The following is a 236-nucleotide window of genomic DNA, read 5'->3' as shown; positions in this document are numbered from 1 at the left end:
AATTTTTATATTCGGTCCTTTAAAGGATCTGATGCGGAAAAGAACTTCACCACAGGCAGGCTGAAAACACTGTGGAAACTCGAGGCAACTCAAAGAGACCAGTTTGGCAGCATCAGCAACCTGTGTTGTGGTGTGTCGGCTCTGGGGGAGACCTTTGTGCCACCATAACAGGTTGTAGTTTGGGGCGGCTGAAAGTGCAGGTGAGCGACTGCGGGACACACCTTCCCGGATTGGGC

This window comes from Apaloderma vittatum, unplaced genomic scaffold (assembly GCF_000703405.1).
Source record: "Apaloderma vittatum isolate BGI_N311 unplaced genomic scaffold, ASM70340v1 scaffold25391, whole genome shotgun sequence".
Taxonomy (NCBI): Eukaryota; Metazoa; Chordata; class Aves; order Trogoniformes; family Trogonidae; genus Apaloderma; species Apaloderma vittatum.
This window is presented reverse-complemented; position numbering follows the sequence as displayed.